Source organism: Colossoma macropomum, unplaced genomic scaffold, assembly GCF_904425465.1.
Source record: "Colossoma macropomum unplaced genomic scaffold, Colossoma_macropomum, whole genome shotgun sequence".
Classification (NCBI taxonomy): Eukaryota; Metazoa; Chordata; class Actinopteri; order Characiformes; family Serrasalmidae; genus Colossoma; species Colossoma macropomum.
Window position 1 is genome coordinate 19,351,148 of NW_023494797.1, and position 22,103 is coordinate 19,373,250.

A 22,103-nucleotide genomic window follows, 5' to 3' on the forward strand; every position below is an offset into this window, starting at 1 on the left:
ATCTCTCATCTGACTATTATTCTGTTTCCGTCTTTGTCGTTTACGCTTACTCTTTCTTTCTCTGCCTCTCTTCTTTTCCTCTATTTTTACTTTCCCTCACCCCCTTTCTTTCACTCATTTGTCTTTCCGTCTTTCTCTTTACTCTCTCTTTATCTATACTTTACCCTTTCTCTCTCACTCTCCCACTCACCTCTAAACCTTCCATCTCACTTTCCATCTCTCACTTTCTTTTTTCTCTCTCTTCCCAGCTATTCTCCCTTCCTCTCTATTTTTGTCTTTTCTCTCTTCTCTCATTCTCTCTCTCCACCCTTCCTATCTCTATCTCACTCTTTACCTCTGTTTTTCCTGCCTTCCTTTCTTTCTTTCTTTCTTTCTTTCTTTCTTTCTTTCTTTATTTCCCCACTCTGTCTCTCCCTCTTTCTCTCTAATTTGGCTCTTTTTCTCTTCCTCTTTATTCTTTTCCTCTTTCTTTATTTTCCCTCACCCCCTTTCTTTCACTCATTTGTCTTTCTGTCTTTCTCTTTACTCTCTCTTCATCTATACTTTCCCTGTCTCCATCTCCATCATTGCTCTTTCTTTCTTTCTTTCTTTTGTCCCCTTTCTCTCTCTCTCTCTCTCTCTCTCTCTCTCTCTCTCTCTCTCTCTCTCTCTCTGCTCGTCCAGGTTTTATATTTCTATTCAGAAGGTGACTCGCCCCACGACTGTTGTTCTTCTTATCATTGCGCTCACATCTGATGAAAAGGCAGGTCTGGTGAACTCAGGTTCTTCCACATTCCTCTTGTATATATATGTTTTTTAACGACTCCGTCAAAGCCGGATGGCAATAATAGACAAGACGACAACACGGAGACAAATCTCCACAGCATCTTTTCTTCCAGATGCCTGATATGGGATGACATTTGATGTAAGAGAAAAGGAAAAGAAAAGCAAACTGACAGGAAACTGGCCATCCGAGCGGATGAACAATCACAGCCACTGGTGTTCTGCGGGCTCGCCGATGCCTGTGTGCGTCAGTTCTGCACTTTTAGCAGCAAACAAATTGCAGTGAAGCAACAATTGAAATGATTGTCTCCAGCACAATCCTCACCCCCTCATAGACACAAGGGTCTGACGTTCTCAGCCTCTTTGACCTTGTTCTTATTGGCATTTCATTCCTTTTCCCAAAGCTAACAAATGGAAAAGAAATTTTGGTAACACTTTCTATGAATGTCATCTTTGTAAGCATCTATAAACACATTCATAACATGTTATAATGCATTCATAAGGCATTATAAACATGGCTATAAATATTTATTAAAATGCATTACACGTTATAGCCATACTGTACTAAAGCCTCCTCCAGTGTTATGAGTGAGGCTTCAAGTTGAAGTATTTACTGAAGGATTTACTGAAACACTAAAACATTCACAGTAAAGCACATTACAGGCTTCAAATGTCAGAGTTTAAACTAGAGCTGCCATCAGTGTTTTACCCAATGTGGGAAAGGTAATGTACACCACCGTTAGCTTGGTATTTGTCTTTACTTTACGCTCTCCAAGCTGGGACTGACTTCTTTGACATTGACATTATAACATGTTATTAACACTATTTATAATGCATTATATTAACAATTCATAATGTATAATAAACATGGCTATAAAGTGTAATTCATTTTTATAAATGTTTATAATTATGTTTATAATGCGTATGAATGCATTATAACTTATTCTAAATGTGTTTATAGATGCTTACAAACGTGACATTCATAGAAAGTGTTACCGAAATTTGTAAACCCGTAAGCCTACAAGGTACTAAACTGACACTGGGTCAGCTCCCCTCTTGTCACTGGGGTGGGATCCTCAAGGCTCCATCTCAGTACCTTTAGTCAGGGAACATAACTGTACCATAATCCACTGAAATGATATGTTCTAAGCTGTACTGACTCCACACACCCCGTCTCGACTCCAGGCTTTTATTTTACTGTTCTGTTTTAAAACATTCGGTTATGAAAAGGTACAAATACCAACGTTTCACCTGGAAAAACTTATTTAAGGTTCACAATCAGACCTTAAAACCACTGTTGTACCTTTGAGGGAACATTTACACTGTTTGCACCTTGATGAACGAGAAATGTACCTGCACAGAACCTTTATTACCAACAGTGTGTAACTGCAATTCAAATATTAAAGAAAACAGCAATTTTTATATGTTCACACCCAGAAGAGACAAAGCTGCTGCATTTAGAGACGTGTCAGATAATGTGAACATGTGGTAAGACTTTGGCATTTGGTGTACACTCTTAAAAAGGATGGTTCTTTAAGTGTTCCTTAGTAAAGAACCCCTACATAGAACCATAAACATGCAAAGTACCATTTTTATGCGTAAAGGTTTCTTTGCATAGTAAAATAGTTCTTCGGATTGCTGGATAATATGTTGCATATGGTAATACATAGAACCCTTTGGTTCTATACATAGCACCAAAAGAGTTTTTGACAGCAGAACCCTTTTCAGTGCTATATAGAACTCTTAAACAAACAAAAAAAAAAAATCGATATACAATCATATACAACACTTCCTCCATCACTCTGAAGAATCGTTTCACCTTACAAAAACAATTTAAGCATGAAATGGTTCTAAATAGAACACATGGTTCTAAACAGAACCATTCCTTTTACCAAAGAGCCCTTGAAGAATAATCTTTTTAAGCATGCGCTGTATTGCATGGTATGACTTGATGCAGAGAAAGAAGTGGTTGGAACCTGACTGGTGGGAACTGTGACAATCACAAATATCAAGAAGAACTTGTAATCACAAGAACCAAAGAACCCTTTGCATGATCAAAAAGTCCTCTGGTTCTTCAGATTTATGGAGAATATGCCGTAGATGGTTCTGTATATAACTGTTTTGAAAAAGGTTCCTATGTAGCACCAAAAGTGTTCTTTTGTTATGATGTCAAGCCCGTAAGAATAGAAGAACCCTTTTTGGTGCTCCTTACATTTTCAGAAAAGATTCTATATAGAACCACATACAACACATTGTCCATCTGTCTGAAGAACCCTGTCAGGATGCAAAGAACCCTTCAATCATGCAAAGGGTTCTTTGACTCATTTTCTTTTCAAGGGTGTAGGATTTGTTTGATTAGACATTATCAATAAATGAATCAGTTACTATGTGGGCTTATAAACTGCATTATGACTCATGACCATAGTTCTGAGAGGTACAGTGTGTATTATAACTGTATCCTCAGATTGTTTGCACCTAATAAACCAGTTAAAAAAAATCAAAAGCTTTTATTAACGATTACATTTCTAGTCGTGTAATTTGTAATCAGGGCTGGATTACACTCCTTAAGTAATGCTGAAACAGCTGTTGACGCTATAGGTGAGTGTAGATGGAGGCGTGATTTTCTTTTGTTTGAAAGTACAATAAATCAAATCTTGAAGAACAAAGCTTTGCCCCCTGTGCTTGCAGAAAGGTAATGAGTCATCATTCGCTGCTTTTGTGGGCGTAATACACCCCAGAGGCAAAGCTCAAGGATATTCTCCCGTCTCAATCCCAGCAGGAGTCCCCGCTCTAATCACCATTTTTGCTCAGACCCCCCTTGAATATGTGAAATATTAAGGTAAATCTGTGTAATGTGTGCAGCGTAACTGCTGCGAGGTCAGAACTGACATCGCTGGGTCTTCGTCTGTGAAGATTATGTCACCGAGGAGAGAAAAACTCAAATCTCCAAAATGTTAAGTTTATTAGGGGAAAAATGTGACAGGATTTTGCTGACGTTATATAGAAATGCTGCTGTTTTACTGTTTTTATTCAGCTCTCAATTTCTCTTTTGGTTTTTGATGTAAAACTCCATGAAATTTATCGAGAGACCAGATTGCTTTTAGTGGTGTCTTTGGGCCATTCACCAACCATTCTTAAGAAGAAATTTCGGTAACACTTTCTATGAATGTCGCATTTGTAAGCACCCATAAACACATTTATAACATGTTATAATGTATTCATAAGGCATTCTAAACATTGTTGTAAATATTTATAAAAATGAATTACACTAAATTACACTTTATAGCCATATTTACTATACATTATGAATTGTTAATATAACGCATTATAAATAGTGTTAATAACATGTTATACTGTCAGTGCCAAAGAAGTCAGTCCCAGCTTGGAGAGTGTAAAGTGAAGACAAACACAGTTTATTTATGACGTGAGATTTCCAGTATTTTATTTCTCAGTGCTGGTGCTGTTGGAGCTGCATCTTCAGGGCTTCAGTCCTGAATATTCAGATGCTCCAAACAGGCTGTCCAGCCTAGAATCACTGCTACAGTGTGCTTTTCTTACCCAGCATCTCACTTTAAACACTACATTACATCACAGCAAACCAAGTACCCATCAGCCCCTCCCCTGCACCCCCTCTGACATGACACTGAGCGTGAAGTCACTGTGGAGTGAAGGACTGGAGAGAGAGAGGCGAGATAGTAAAGCGCTGTCATTTGTTCCCTCACTGGTTCTGACATCAAGCGCTAGAGCCCTTCACTCTGTAACACAACTTGCATTACATTCAGTGATGCTACTTTCTGCTAGTGTTCTACTGGATGTGCAGTGTTAAGTTAGAGCCAGGCTAACGGTGGTGTACATTACCTTTCCCACATTGGGTAAAACACTGATGGCAGCTCTAGTTTAAACTCTGACATTTGAAGCCTGTAATGTGCTTTATTGTGAATGTTTTAGTGTTTCAGTAAATCCTTCAGTAAATACTTCAACTTGAAGCCTCACTCTGAACACTGGAGGAGGCTTTAGTACAGTACGCTTCACTTTACTTAGAGTGGACTAATACGACTTATGAGCTCTTATAATTTGTAATGATCAGTACTTATAATGTATTATGTTGACAATTCATAATGCATAATAAGCATGGTTATAATGTGTAATGCATTTTTATAAATATTTATAGCCATGTTTATGCTGCCTTATGAATACATTATAACATAACAAAGGTGACATTCCTAGAAAGTGTTACCACCAAAATTTCTTCTTAAAATCCACTTATGCAGTTTTCATGATGATTCTGACATTCGCCGATGTTCTCTTATCTGGGATTTGTTCTTAGGTAAGCTCAGAATCTACACATTTAAGAGAACAAAGGTGAGAACAGTTCTGCACTTTAAGAACACATCATGAATCTGATGTAGACTTTTTCTTTGGACCTTTCTCAAGAACACATTTATGAACCAACCTAGGAAGATATTGAGAATGAGGCCCAAATGTTTTTAATTTTCTTTTTAGTGTATGTTAATGTAAGTTTAGTTCCAAGTATATTCGGACTATTTAACATGAAACACTCAATTTTAGAACATTTACAATACAAATCATTCCTTAATGCCACTTAGAAATAAAAAATAAAAAAAAGTTTCAAAATGTCAATATAAAATCAATACAGTGTACTGTAAGCCGATTTAATGTGATAAAAATAGCATTTACTGCGGATGACTGTAACGTGGCTGTTGGTGTTAGTTATTTTTATAAGTTCATAAATTTAAACAACATGATTTGATGAGTTCACTTCATTCCTACATAACTGATATATATTAGCATGCTGCTAGCTAGCATTACATTAGTGTTACCGGTATCCGTAGAAACAAGAACAACATTCTGCTGTAAAGATCTTGTTCCTGCCTTCATTGGATGAATGTGTAGTCTTTGTTCTCTGCCATCGTGGTCAACACAAGGTCAAACATATCTCTGGCAATGTTTAGGTGTTTATACAGTAAATCAGTCTCCTTAAAGGTGTATTTAATGTGAAATGCTCAGTTTATTGAGAAACCTACTGATTCAGATGTCTTTACAGTGGTGGTGATAGGAACCAGGGGTCGCCATGACTACAACACAGATATAGACATTTTATTTACCATCCAAAACCACCAGTGAACCTACACGAGTCTTCTGAGTTTATATGGAATGCCGACGATGGAAAAATAGTGGAAAATCTGAAATAATGAGTTTTCTTTGGGGACTATTTTGCCCTGCATATATCCCTCCACCACGACTGCATTGAAGCAAATATGATTTAAGGCTGAAATGTTTCTCAAAACTATCATAAAACAGTGTCTCAGTCATCAGGCAGTGAATTCATAACCATTTCCTGTAGTAACTTTCTGTGAGGGAGCTTTTAGAGGTGGACATCTGGTTCCTATCACCACCACTGTGAACAGTTCTGACTCCGTAAGTTTCTCTCAGACATCAAACCATCTTATCCATTTTTTTTTTTATGTAGAAAATGTGAAAAAAATAACAAAACCCAGGATTCAAGGTCCTAAGTTGAAGACCTCTGCAACAGACCATATGTTGAAGAAATAACTTCTGAGAAAGTCTCCCAGGTAATCATTTACCTGCCTCATTAATCCTTCACACCTTCACTAAAGTGAGGTTAATAAGCTCTGAGTTGTTCTGTTTCTAAATCGAATTGTGAAAACGTGTGACATTCTGCTCTCACTAAAGAGTAGCTGGTGAAATATATTACAAGACAGAATATAATAAAAGCTACGGCAATTAAATCATATGAGTAGTTCATGAAATGTGTAGCACTTTAATTGATCACACTGCTTATTGGCTTGGGGTTAAAACAAATACTAGTTCAGATGCAGCAAATGCAATGCTATTTCTATAAATAGTGTAAATAATAAAAACAAAAGGCGAAAAAGCTACAATGCTTTTGTACATTTCACCAGTTTTAACACCTTGATTCTTTCCGCCACCGTGTTGAATCATGAATTTCCACCATGCTGCACCCGTGCCATCACATGACTGACAGCTCGCTCCCCACAGAACAGAGGGTAATTGGCATTCAGGATCATCCCGATAATAGAGCGAAGGCGATTTCTGAAGACACCCCCTTTGCCTCCCTCTTATTCAGGGCATGGAGAAATTCTATTGCCCACACCCAGCCGACAGCCAGGCTGCTTTGCATGCAGCCTGTTGGAGCGTCCCTGGGGGGCTTTGAATGGCAGAGTCGGGGGGAGAACCGTTCTCTATGCATGAGGAGAAATCTCCTTCAGCGCTGTGTTTTTCCCCAGCGGCGTTCTGTAGGGATTTATGACCTGTCACCTCAAAGCTGGTAGGGAGGTGATCTCTCCGCGTCACTTTCCAACGCCCTGCGTGTCACTCGGAGGAGGCCAGGGTTTACTCAACAAACCGCATCAGCCAAAACGCGCATATTAGCAAGGGACGAGAGACGTGGCATATTTGCAGCTTCAGCTATTTGGGACGTGTCAGTCTGGGAATAATGAAAGCGTTCCAGCGAGCTTACATGCCTCAGGAATTCAAGACTTTGCAGTTCTGCAAAGTGATTTTGATAGAGAAAGCTTTGGAAGTGCAAGCTTTTATGGCTATGATATATCAGAATGTAAGCTTAATATATTCGTAGTAGCCATAAATGTCAAAAAATATCTTAGCTAGTACTTTAATATCACTGTAGAATTGAGCCTAGTTCACTCGCTGTTTAATTGAGCTCTACGTAAAGTCGGAATTGGACACTTGGGGCCAGGTATACGTTACTGTTCAAAAATCATGGACCACCTTTCATTTCTATCTTTCTGAGGAGATTGGATGTAAGATAATTCACCTGCATCAGGACAGTCAAAGTGAATAAAGCAGAAGTTGAAAAAATTATTATAAGATGTAGAGAAAATGAGGCTTTCGTCTTTGAGAGAGAGGAGAAAATCAAGCTGCTTCAGATCTGAAAACATCCACAGGTGTTTCTGTCCATCCTTCCACTGTGAGAAGACGACTCAGCGCTGTGGGTCTGAAAGGACGTGTAGCTGTTCAAGAAGAACCTCACTGAGAAAAGGAGATGGACACATCAAACAAAGAAGCTGAACAATGGACTGACCATCCCAGAGTCCAGACCTCAACACCACTAGTCACGTTTACAAACAGCTTGATAATCTGTTAATAAATCAGACTAATAACTCAATCAGAATAGAATATGTCCATGTAAAACACAGGAATATAACTTCTGTCCGATTGAACGAGGTGGATAATCCTGTAAAAATTCCGTTAAATAGAAGAATAATATCCGTGTAAACGCCTGTATCTGATTACATTCCCTATCTGAAAGTTTAAGTCCATTCTGATCATGTTCGTCGCGTCATAGTGAAAGTTTATACCGTTCAACATGGCGGAGCAGAAAACTGGTCTGCAGAGGAGACGAAGTTTATGCTCTGGTCTTTAAAAGACGGCGGTGGGACGGACATCCAGCTTATGTGTCCCAGAACACGACGTCTTCCTCTCGGCCTTCTTTAGTAAGGACATGTGACGGACGTTTTCCTGAGTCTGACATCATTTTAAAGCAATTAAAAACAAGCACTGCTCACTGCTGCTCATCTCACTCTGACTGGACTCACGTGATGCTGGTTGTCATGGTAACATCTACACTAAGCGGTTCTCTACACATGGAAAGTACTTTTGGATCTGATTACTTGTAGTGAGCATGTAAACGGAGATTCTCCATCAGATTGTTGAGTACAGTGACATAAAAACACCTCAGTCTTAATCTATAATCGGACTGTGTTCAATTGGATTGGCAAACATCTGAACAGCCGATGAATGTGTTTGGGATTATTTCAGAAAATGATCAACCAACTTCTAAGACCGAAATTGAACTTAACCTGAAAGCAAGTCTCTTGAGAAGAATGGGAGCTGTAAGAAAGACCACTAGAGGCAAATCCAAGTCAAGACCAGGACTTTGTAGCAGATGAGTCTAAGTCTAGACTGAGACCAGGAGTGGAAAGCCTGGACTCGAGTACTGCAGCACCAGTGATAAAAGGCAAAGGATGGACACAGTAAATACTGAAAAATCTGATGTTATGTTTAGTTGTTTTCTGCTTTGTCCTGACACTGAAAAATGAATAATTTGTGCTTAATGGCAGTGTGGACTAGAAATTAAATAAATGATGGGTGGTCTCTCACTTTCGCACAGCTCTGAACATTCGAGCGTGGGTGCAACAGGCGCCCACAATTCGCCTGAAATGAATGTTTGACTTACTGAGGCTGCAGCTGCTCATGCAAACTGTGCCCGCTAACCGCTCACTCATGAGCTGCAGGGTTTAAAAGAGGTAGTGGAATAATGGAGCTGTTGATAAGCATGAGACAAAACAGTAAATACGAGTTCAGTGATGAAGAGATAGCAGCACTAACAAATGAGGTTTTCCCCACAAAAAGTACAGTATTGCAACCTCATCACAGTCTTCTCACCAAACGGGAACCCTTATGACCTTCTGGACCTTAAGAGAAACCTATAGAATAAAGCTGTCCTATTGATTGTATCCCGATGACGTCACAGTTGCACTGCCACCATTCTGGATGGCAGTTTCAATTGTGCAGTGCTGTGGCTTTTTCTAATGAGATAAAGCTATAACCGATCCAGGAAAGACAGTGAAGTGTCTTTAAAGCGTTTTTAATTTTTTTAAAATCACACTAAAAAGTGTATTTGAGTGTGCTGACTCGATTTTATTTGATTTGTGGTTGTAGTGATGACGAACGAAAGCTGTAATCTAAACGGCTGAGATTCCCCACTGCGTTATTATTTTCACCTTCCACCCTGCATGCTAGCACCCTAAGTAGTATGCAAAAAAATAGCACACATACTATTAGAAGTGCACCCATTAGTGCAGTAGGTGAAGTACAGAAGTGTGTGGTTTGGGACGCGACATTAGATCAGCCAGTGAGACGCGATCAGCAGCTCAAGTGTCTGCTTAGCTTCGCTGTGCCGCACATTAACTGCTCAGTAACACTTAAACATCTCCAAGCAAATGTTTGAGGTATTTGTTGATTAAGCATCATTTACTGAGGTAAATTCATGCATTTATTGAGGTCAGCTGTGTCTGTCTGGTCCCAAACAGTATTGTTCGAAAATTGGCCACTATAACTGTTGTTGTTAAAAGAAGTCTCTAAACAACACATCTTTGAGACTCACTCAAGTTTGGTTTCAAAAGACACAAAAATTGACACAAAATCAGTCGCCACCAGCTGCTCAAACTGCTCAGTAAATTGATTGGAATATGTATTTAGCCACATTTACAGGGAGATTCACTTGAAAGAGGCCCTAAATATTCTGTAATAACTCTCGCTAGGGTAAAGCAATCTGAACAGAACAATGTGCACTGTGCTCCTCAGTGTATGGAGCTTTGAACAAGCCGGGATGCCCCTGCGTCGGGGCGATGAGGTGGGTGTCGGACAGCTGTCGCGATGTTTAACCTCTCTAATGCTTGCGAGTACATTCAGGAACATGTCGAAATGTGTCTGGCAGAAAACGGTGATCGCTTCCAGCATTGCATGTAATGCAATCGATTACAGATGCATCAAGACATGTAGCGCATTTTTTTGGTTCAGATTGCTTCATCCTGACGGGAGTTACAGCAGAATATTCGGGGCCTCTTTCGAGTGAATCTCCACCCACTTTCTACACAATCCTCCTACATTTTGCTTCAAATCAAACATGCGTGAGGAAAAGAAGTGCGTTTTGCATTTTTGCATTAAGTGGCAAAGTGACAAAGTGGCTCGTGTACCAATTTTGTACAGAACGCATCCGGAAACTGGCTCAAAACGCTCAACACATCAGGCCTTTGGCTTCCAGGTTTTCAGACAATAAACTTCTAAATGGGTGTTTCAATGCTGTGAGAGGTATCTTGTAAAAGAATCTTTGATAAAAAGGACACAGTTAATTTAGCACTTCAGTATTCTATTAATTCAGTTGGCATTTTTTTTAACCAAACATCTACCTTAGTTGAGCATAGATGAGATAGGTCCATGTCTTTGAATTGCATTTTTGTTACCTGAATGGCTGAAATCCTTTATAATATCAACTTTGAGTTTTTACCTTGAAATAAATGAAATTATTTTTTTTTTCAATTCCATGCATTTTGGACCATTGTTCACCAACTCATCCTTGTACAACATGTTCTTTCCTGTAAACCTGTGTCCATTTTTGCATTTTTAAGTCATAGTTCACTACAATACGATAGCTCAGGCTGGGAATGCATTTGCTACAGCCACATTGATAAAGGCAGCATTTCTCTCTTGAGATGTACTTAAAATATGCTATTATAACCAACGCTAACAGAATTCATCTTTGGGAAAAGCAATATTTCTTGTACAGTGATTTAACTTGTTGGACATATATGAATTTTGATGCAACAGTCAATTAATTTGCCATCCAAGAAGAATATCTACGTATTATCTTTCAGGATTAAAGGTCACAGATTCAAGGGAATTAGATTTCACTCCCTGACAAGAACACAGGCAGAGCAATTTGATTTTCCACAGATATTGAAAATGAAGGCTTTGATATATTTCAAGTGAACATCAAACAACAGAAGCCTAAAAAAGTTTGTTTCCTGAAAGGATCTAAATTAGGGCTATTCTTTCAGCTGCGTCTCAGATCAAAAAGTATCTTAAAATATTCTTCTCTGAGGTAAATTTCAGAGAACAGCCGGGCGAAATCAAAGAGCTGCTTCTTCCTCGTGGTATGTCAGTGTCTCGCCTCGCTTCAACATCAACAAGCTTTTTCTTGAAGAATAGACATAAACATGTGCTTCTTTTTATCTCGCTCTGTGTTCATGACTGCTAAATATTAGTAATAGAATGATGTATATATATATATATATATATATATATTATATATATATATATATATATATAGCTGCTGTCAGAAGAAAACCTCGTATCTCCTTTTTGACGTTTTTCGTTATTGTCATAATTTGAAAATGCTTGTTACCTTTTACATTATATGTGAATTTCATGATTAATGGACTAAAGGAAATGACCTAAAATGACTTGGAAAAAAGTCTGGTTCCATTGACTAACATTAAAAGTAAAGTAGGTTTTTTCCTTCTCCTGTAGAGTTACCATTTTGGAGATATGAGGTTTTCTTCAGACAACAGCTATACATTCATACATATACATACACACACACACACACTCATTGGTGTTACACATAATAAAGGAACACCAGAGACATTTTTGATGAACAATGCATTTTACAAAATAATTGCTACAGAACATCAAACCACATGTCAGTCATGGAATATCCACTAAAATATGTAATTTAATCCATTTGTATTCTATTTTCTCACAATTACCTCAGAATAAAGTCGGTCACACCAGTGACTTCAGCTAAAAGCTTCATATGAAATCATGAGCTAAATGAGAAAATCCCTGATAACTGAAAGACTCAGCGGACTCACCATGTGCTTTTCTTCATAGATCCTCAGAAAACAGGTAAAAGGAAGTCAAGTGATGTCATCAGTGTGACTTTTATTTCAAAATAAGAGATTTTTTTTTTGTGACACGACTCCTGGGTGACCACAACTTTCATTATATATTTTATAATATTTATTTGGCATTTGTTTTCTTTATGCCATTTAATTTATATATTCCATAGTCATATATATATATATATATATATATATATATATATATATATATATATATATATATATATATATAAAGACCCAGTCCAGGCAGCTTTGTAGCCACAATACAGCATCACTCAAGCAGACAGTCCAGCATAGTTGTGATGTAGCATTACCCAAACGGCCAGCCCAAGAAGCCTCTGAGCCACAGTTGGAAAATCACTCTCAGTGGAATGATGGCAGACTCTGCCAGCAGGGACACATCAAAGCATACACACAAACAATACAAAACAAAACCAAAGCAAATGACAACCCGATGCAAAGCAGTAGTTACACTATGCCAGCATACTTACCATGTAGCGCACACACAACAAATTCACATAAAATGTCAGAAAATGCATCCATTCAAAGTTAGCCCAGCTTGACAGATGCTGTACAGAGTTCCTTCTGCCTCATGGTCCCCAAGAAAGAACGTATTTAAGCAAGTGAAAAAAGGAAATGAGGGGTGCAAAGTGCCATTTGTGGCAGGTTTGATTTCCAAATCAATATAGAAATAAACAAATATACAGATAGATGGAGGCGGTGGGTACTGTGAGCTGAGAATGTGAGACATGTGAGACATGTGAGACAATCAGAAATCATTTTGTCACAAATCATTAAAATTTTGCAATTTGGGTTTATTAAAAAAAAAAAAAAGTTTACATATGTAACTGCAACGCTTTAAAACTTGTTCATCTTGAACCACCAAAATAGTGAGATGACTTTAGAAGTTCTAAACTGTCACTGAGAGTTTTGCCTCATGCACGAAAACAAAAAGAAAAAGAAAAAAGGAAAAAAAAAATTCCGACGCACAGTAAAACTCACCAAAGCTGAATCACCACCAGCTGAGTTCAATTTCGTTCAGCCGAGCTCTCTGAGTTTAACACGGGCGTCTTTCATGCATAAAACAGCCTTGTGAAGATTTTCTCAAACTCAGCTTCTTAAGTAAATTGAGCTGAATGTGACCTCTTGACTCAGCTGACTTAGTTTAGCGTCTCCCAGCTGGTTTCTGTTTTCAGTATGTTCTACTTTTAGACTGAAGCTGGTTGAAATCAGACTTTGGTAACCTTTAAAAGTTTTGAGAGCTCTAATCTTAGTTTTGCTTGTTCTGTTCTGTACATCTCAATATTATATTGCCATAACAACAGCCGGCTAGATAACGTTTCATGTGGTGAAGCTACGTTTGGTAAAAGAACACAGAAAAAAACCTACAATAATGATGAACTTTATGCACAAATTTCACTGAATTTGACTGATTTTTCTGAAGGACACTGATGTGCTGAGCTGTGATGAGTAAGTCTTTAGGCATCGTTGTCTGAAGGATGTAAGTCTGTAATCATAAAGAGAAATGACTTCAGGTCGGCGTTAGATTTGGCAGGTGAATAAAAGCTCCATTTCAAACCACAACAGTTTTACCAGAAGGCTTCTAATCTAAAACAAACACATGTAGCATCATGTTTCCATGTTTAAAGCTTTATATTCAACAGTGTAATCATTTAAAACAAGTCAAAGCTACAGTGATCAGCCAGCATCCTGGTGGATTCATAGAAAATGGACTGAGAGGAATAATTCAGCACACGAAATGTAATGTGCCTGAATAATGTGGTCAAATCTCCCAAAAAGCCTCATCAAAAGCCAGTTTACTTCATAGTAATTAGTTAATTACTATCACAAATGTAAATATAAGAGGTTATGTTGTACATCATATCTTATTATTTTAGAAATTGAGATTTTAGTACATATTTGTAGCATTTATTTGTTTGACACTTCACCCTTCATTGTGACCACCAACCCACATTAACTAAACCCACTCCCTGACAACACAATAAACACATATACACAACTTAACCTAACAACAAACAACATTAACACCTCAGTGTCGCTGCTGGACTGAGAACCAAAAATATCCAGCCAACAGCGTCCTGTGGGCAGCGTCCTGTGTCCACTGATGAAGGACTAGAGGATGACCAACACAAACTGTGCAGCAGCAGATGAGCTATCGTCTCTGACTGTACATCTACAACGTGGACTGACAAGGTAGGAGTGTCTAATAGAGTGGACAGTGAGTGGACACAGTGTTTAAAAACTCCAGCAGCACTGCTGTGTCTGATCCACTCATACCAGCACAACACACACTAACACACCACCACCACGTCAGTGTTACTGCAGTGCTGAGAATGATCCACCACCCAAACAGTACCTGCTCTGTGAGGGTCCATGGGGGTCTTGACCACTGAAGAACAGGGTAAAAGTGGGCTAACAAAGTATGCAGAGAAACAGATGGACTACAGTCTGTAGCAGTACAGATTGAAACAATATGGTCATATATATATATATATATATATATATATATATATATATATATATATATATATATATTGTAAGTAACATATTGGAATAATAAAAACATAAACTATGAATTAAATTAAGTGAAAATTAGCATGTGACATAAGATGTCATAATATCAAACATTAGGACATCCGTCATTGTCAAAATATGGTAATAGCAACATGATGCTCTCATATAACGGAATAATATGTGTCATGATGATCTAGGACAGCATGTGACACCTTTATTGACATGTTCATGGAATGGTTATAACAATGCTGTGTAGCAGGCTTCAAGCAAAGTGTTTCACAAAGACTTTAGTCGGTACAGAACTTATATTATGTGCTTTCTTTAAAAAAATAAAAAATAAAATAAAATAAATAAATAAATAAATTCTTCACCCTTGTGCATCTCTTCCATTGAAAGGTTTTGTTGGGCAGAGGTTCTCAAGCCAGTCCTCAAGGTCCTCCAGATGCTCTACATTTTTTCTTGATTTTCAAACACATCTAGGGGGTCCATGAGGACCAGTTTGAAAGACACTGCTTCAGGCAACAACAGTGGATCTTCTAAAACAGTGGTTACCAACCCTGATCCTGAAGGTTTATCTCCCTGCCGGGTCTGGGTCCAACCACAATCTGCCACACCTGCACCTGCTTCAGAGGTTCTTGATTGTCTAGATCAAATCGTGAGTTCTAGGTAAGGGGGTGTAGCTATTTATATTCGGTTGGAATTAAACTCTTGCTTGTATATTATTGTTATGAAGCTTCATTATGAAGTGATGAAGTTCATAATGAACACATGAATAAACATCAAATAACACATTAACACATTAATAATTACAGTAATAATTGCAAGATAACAAAATGTGACACTGCATATACATCATATACATAAGCATCTAAAACTAAAGAGATGCCTGTATATCATTGTTATGAAGCCTCATTATGAAGTAATGGAACTTATTGAAGCAGACGATACAGCCTTCATTACATATACAGTGGTGTGAAAAAGTGTTTGCCCCCTACCTGATTTCTTATTCTTTTGCATGTTTGTCACACTTAAATGTTTCAGATCACCAAACAAATTTAAATATTAGACAAAGATAACACAAGTAAACACAAAATGCAGTTTATAAATGAAGGTCTTTATTATTAAGGGAGAAAGAAATCCAAACCTGTAAATAAACATCAATCAAATAATTGAACTCTGCATGAAAGATCTCCAGGAGGAGGGATGGTTACCACTGTTCCAAGAGCCCCTTTTGATACCTTAATTTTTTGGAATATATGATGACAGTGATGTATTAAGTCTGTTGTCCTGTCTCTTCTTGTCCAATCCAGTTAGTGTAAAATCTCTCAACCTGTTTAACACAGCATTGATGCAAACCACACTGTGCACTGCATGCTTGAATGCCTAGTGTTGACCAAACGAGGGCAATGTTGGAAACCACACAGACTGGCTGTCTCTCTGGGTTCAGATTTAGATTTTGCAGGTTTCAGTCAATTTCAGTGTCACTCTGGACAGTCTTCAACTAGATTTTGATGTTTTTTTTTCCCCTCCTTTCACAATAAAACTGTACACATTAAGCTGCGAATGACCCACCAGGCAGGAACATTCACCATATCGGCTTGATGCATTCGAAACAGCTGTCTTCACAGAGTAGCTCAGCGCTGATATAGTCAATCGTGTCTCTTCAGAAGCTGCTGAAGTGGAAGGACCAAATCTCTCCGCCCGTTCTCACTTCAGCATTTCCTATTTGCAGTTGCTCCCCATTTGAGGGAGCTGGCGTGGTGAGATAGGTGCACCACAGGGGGATACAGATGGCTCCGGCAGCATTCAGCAGCTCCACAGACAAGAATACAAATACATCAATTTATATCGAGCCCTGAGGCTGTAGCGGAAAAGCTACTTTATATTCACAGATTCAAAGCCAATGCAGTGACTTACTAGATCTTAAACAAAGATAACATTGTCACTCTTCAGTGATTTCAATTATGTAAAAGTAACCACCAATGCATTTCAATATGTATATATATATATATATATATATATATATATATATATATATATATATATGTGCATGTATGTGTATGTGTATGTGTATGTATGTGTATATATATATATATATATATATATATATATATATATGTGTGTGTGTGTGTGTATGTATATACATACATACATACATACATATATATACATACATACATACATACATATGTAATCTAACTATAAAAAGGCTTCATAACACATGGATAAACATCAAATAACACATGAGCACACTGAATAATTGCATACACATATATTACATGCACAATGACAGTCATAATTGCAAGATGACATATGATGTGACTTTGCATTGACATAAGCACCTTAAACTGAAGTGATGGTTCTATATCATTGTTATGAAGCCTCATTGTGAGGTAATAGAACTTATATGGCATAAGATAAGGCCTTCATAACACATGAGCACACTGAATATGTACAGTAATATTTGCAAGATGACATAAGCACCTTAAACTAAAGTGATGGTTGTATTACATTGTTATGAAGCCTCATTGTAAGGTAATAGAACTTATATGGCATAAGGCCTTCATAACACATGAATAAACATTAAATAACACATGAGCACACTGAATATGTACAGTAGTATTTGCAAGATGACATGAGATGTGACTTTGCATTGACATAAGTGCATTAAACTAATGTGATGCTTGTATGACATTGTTATGAAGACTCATAATGAAGTAATGGAACGTATAAGGCAGAAGCCTAGTTAAAACACCTTGCATTAGTTCTCTGAAAGTTTTGGTTGCCCTTGAGCTTAAGTGATCATTTTCTTACATATTTTCCATATTTATGAACACATATTCCCTTATAAAAATAGTGTACTTGACTACAAGTAGAATGTCCTTGGAAAATATTACTTGAATAAAAGTTCCCTGTTTGTATTTCTACTTGGTTACAGAGGCACTTGCTCTTAAAAGCTTCAAAAGTACTGCGACATATTCCAGATTTTGTGTTATGTTATTTTAATATATAAAAACTGACATATGGTGCTCTTAATTAGGCATCTGTCTCATAAGTTCCATTAATTGGAAAGTATGCATCATAACAGTGTTATAAGTGAAACAAGTCCTCGCATTGTTACAATATGAGCTTGTAATGACAGAAGAACCCCTTTTCGTGCTATAGAACCATCTACAGCAAGTTCTCCAAATCTGAAGAATCACTTTCACCATGCTAATTACCATTTAATCATGCAAATGGTTCTTTGAGCACTCATGGTTCTAAACAGAACTATCTTCTTTTCTAAAGAGCCCTTGAAGAACCATTTTTTTAAGTATGTACATAAACATTTATAAAGGCTTATTCCGTCAGTTGTCAAGGCTGCTTTTCTCTACTTTGAGGTCACTTCACCTCAGCAAATGTTATGATTAGCCCATATACACCAATCAGGCATAACATTATGACCACCTCCTTGTTTCTACGCTCATTGTCCATTTTATCAGCTCCACTTACTATATAGGTGCACTTTGTAGTTCTACAGTTACAGACTGTAGTCCATCTGTTTCTCTGATACTTTGTTAGCCCCCTTTTACCCTGTTCTTCAGTGGTCAGGACCCCCATGGACCCTCACAGATCAGGTACTATTTGGGTGGTGGATCATTCTCAGCACTGCAGTAACACTGACGTGGTGGTGATGTGTTGGTGTGTGTTGTGCTGGTACAAGTGGATCAGACACAGCAGTGCTGCTGGAGTTTTTAAACACTGTGTCCACTCACTGTCCACTGTATTAGACACTCCTACCTTGTCAGTCCACCTTGTAGATGTAAAGTCAGAGACGATAGCTCATCTGCTGCTGTACAGTTTGTGTTGGTCATCCTCAAGTCCTGCATCAGTGGTCACAGGACGCTGCCCACAGGATGCTGTTGGTAGGATATTTTTGGTTGGTGGACTATTCTCAGTCCAGCAGTGACACTGAGGTGTTTAAAAACTCCAGCAGCGCTGCTGTGTCTGATCCACTCAGACCAGCGCAACACACACTAACACAACACCACCACGTCAGTGTTACTGCAGTACTGAGAATGATCCACCACCCAAATAGTACCTGCTCTGTGAGGGTCCATGGGGGTCCTGACCACTGAAGAACAGGGTAAAAGGGGGCTAACAAAGTATCAGAGAAACAGATGGACTACAGTCTGTAACTGTAGATTGTCATTGAAAGAATTATGTAAGTGTCATGTAGCCTTATAAATGTTGTAGCCCCATCAGTGCAGTGTTACGCACCTTCTCTTTCACCATTTTGGGGATCTAAGTCTTTGTTATGACAACAACAGTATACATCTTTTTGATTCTCGGTTTCTTGCGCATAAAAACATGTGTTTTTGTGAATGCTCACTTTCTTGTTGACTGCACCTTCTCCTGCTGCAGATCTCTGTTCTTTGAGGCTGGAGACTGGTTACCTTGATCACACTGTGGTAGGAACAGAAATGATACACAAACACAGATCTTTTGACCTCTCCAAAGCCTGAAATAGACTCGTGTCCCAGTAAAGAGGTGTTTGTGCCTCGTCGTAATGCACAGCTTTCTTATTGAAGAGGAGTGCTACTGTGAGAGCACGTTGCATAGCTGTAGCTTTTTTTTTTTCTGCAGCTCCACATCAAAGCTGGATGTTGAGAAAGCAGTGAAGTAAAGCAAATCTCACCACCTGCCTCTCTCTGCCACCTTGAAGTCTCACTGAAACATCTCTCAGCCTTCATTTAGTTATTTTTATTTCCTCTTTTTCCATCCTTTCATCCATTCTGCTCTCGGATACAAAGGAACCTTTGTGGCTGTCTCTTCCTCCACCCGTCCTCAACAATGATATACACCCTGAATAGTCTGGACAAGGCCTGGAGACGTTCAATAGACGTTTCTGTAGATTTAGCCATTGTGCCATGCCAGCACCGTGTCTGTGAATCTCCACAAGGCCTGTCTGAATTAATAAAGAACTCCTGAGTTTAAGTGTGGGATGCCATCATCTCCCTTCACGTCGAGCAGGTACTTTGCTTAAAAGCTCAAGACCCATTCATGTCAAGAGTCCCGCTTGAAAAAGAAATATGCAAGGTGAAGTGCGAGCCTAGTCCCTCTTTGGTGGATGCATGCACTACTGTGGAGATGTTTCCAATATTATTTGCCTGTAATGCCAGTGATAGTGCAATTGATGTAAACCAAGACCCTCTATGGTCTGGACAAGGCCCGGAGATTTGGCCATTGTGTCCGTCTGTGAATCTTCACAAGCTTCTATTGAACATCTCCAGGCCTGTCTGAATTAATAAAGAACGCCTGTGCTTAAATGTATTAGGTGTATATATAAGTGTATTATTACCTGTAATGCCAGTGGGAGTGTGATTAATGTCACCATGACCCTGAATGACCTGGATAAGACCTTGAGATGTTCAACACACATTGTGGAAGAAGCTGGAACAGTGATGTATGGAGTTGTTCAATAGAAGCTTCTGGAGATTTCACCATTGTGTGTGTCTATGATTCTTCAAGAGGCCTGTTTTAATTAGTAAAGAACTCCTGAGCTTCAGTGTATATATATATATATATATATATAAGTATATTATTGCCTGTAAAGCCAGTGGGATCGTAATTAATGTCACCATGATCCTGGATGGTCTGGATAGGCCTAGAGATATTCAACAGACATTGTGGGAGATGCTAGAACAGTCTGTCTGAAGACCTCTCTGAATTAAGAGCTTATCCACTGATTAAAATGCATTGCACAGGGTACAAATATTCAAAAACATCTGTACGACACTAATATTGAGAGTTATATTAAAATATATACAAAAGTTTGAATGAAAAAACAAAATAGAAACATTACAAAAAGCTCTCAGTCCAACACTTCCAGCCTGCTAGCAGAACTAAACTCAACAGCATGGATAAATGAGTGAAACAGTTTCTACACTGCAAAAATAGGATCTTGATAAATTCTGGTCAATATATCTAATATTTCTTATTTTTGTTATGGGACGGCAGGGAGGCGGACCCAAGTGCAGAGAGGAAAAGTCGTGAGAAAGGGTCTTGGAGTGTGAACTGGGCGATTGTTCACATGGAGGTTGAGGTGGCTCAGAGCCAGGCTCGGACCACTGATATACTGATTGGCGGTCCAAGGAGTTACCAATGCACCACTGGGAAGCACAGGGACAAACGGGAAAGACACGTTTATGACTGCGAAATAAAAAATGGCAGGAAAAAGGCAGACAAAGTGGCCAAAACAAAGGCTGTGCTCAAACAAAGGCTGAGACAGAAAATTGAAATAAAAGATAATCAGAAAAGAAAAAAAACTCTTCTTTGTGTTTCACCTGTTTGCTCTTTGTGGACACATTGGTGTGGCTTGGAGCCGTTTCTTGTTCAAGCTTTTTGGGGGGCTTTTGAGTAGGTTTGAGGCAATTTTAGTAGAGCCTTCTAATGGAAAAGCCTCCTCAGCCTTAAGTAGAGGAGTCCACAGGTGTGCCAGGTTGGGCCTAATCAGCCCAGGGGCTTCTGGGAATTGAAGTTCCCTGAACTCGTGGCACCTCGCCACCATCGCTTTCTGCTGGTGGCCTGTGGTGCAGGCTGGAACCTTACAATTTTGAGATGCTTGTGCTCTAAGTATAAGATTATCTAGCTTATTTCTAGACATCACCTGTTTTAAGCATTTATATCAAGAAAAATGATCTCACTATTTTGGCAGAAAATGTGCCGGTTTCAAGCACATTTCTCAAAACAAGCAAAAGTATCTGTCAATAAAGTGAGATAATTTACTCAATAACATCACTTAAAACAAGTGAAAAGGTTTGGAAATAAAATTATGAATATGATAATCTTAAAATAAGCTTACAACAACTGAACAGGAAAAACAGATTTATTGACTAGATACACAATACTATTTTTGCAGTGTACATATAAAGGTGGTATTGTAGAGCCCACTGTGTCCACTCACTAAAAACTTCATCCAGTTTTATAGGATGACATTTTCAAAAAAAGGTCATTATTTACTGGATGTGCATTCAGAGAATGCCCGTGTAGCCAGCTGAACAAATTAATTTCTGGTAACACTTTCTATGAATGTCACCTTTGTAAGCATCTATAAACACATTCATAATATGTTATAATGCAAAGACATTATAAACATAGCTATAAATATTTATAAAAATGCATTATACGTTATAGCTATGTTTATTTTGCATTATGAATTGTTAACATAATACATTATAAGTACTGATCATAACAAATTATAAGAGCTCATAAGAGGTATTTGTCTGCTATAAGTAAAGTGAAGCGTACTGTACTAAAGCCTCCTCCAGTGTTAAG